The sequence below is a fragment of the Sinocyclocheilus rhinocerous genome, unplaced genomic scaffold, assembly GCF_001515625.1.
Source record: "Sinocyclocheilus rhinocerous isolate Xijiao unplaced genomic scaffold, SAMN03320098_v1.1 scaffold269, whole genome shotgun sequence".
Lineage (NCBI taxonomy): Eukaryota > Metazoa > Chordata > Actinopteri > Cypriniformes > Cyprinidae > Sinocyclocheilus > Sinocyclocheilus rhinocerous.
In genome coordinates this window covers 11,287-11,579 of record NW_015652298.1, presented here as the reverse complement: position 1 = coordinate 11,579, position 293 = coordinate 11,287, and positions in this window count along the sequence as shown.

The following is a 293-nucleotide window of genomic DNA, read 5'->3' as shown; positions in this document are numbered from 1 at the left end:
AGTGACGTCCATCGCTCCAAAAGACGCCTTCGAAGAGCGACTGCTATTATAACGGGCTTGACGAAAAGAGGTTATCTCTCCTCTGTACTGGCACCTTTGCACTGGCTGCCATTTAGTTGTAGAATTAACAAAGAGATTGTACTTTTGTTTTTAAGACCCACTTGGTCTTGTTACCCCAGTATGTATTTGTTTGGATTCCTGTACTACGTAGGCAACCTTTGGATCACTCAGGTCGTGCATCCAACTTCTCCCCTCGGTTTCCAACACTGGCTTAAAATCTATGGGACATCTGA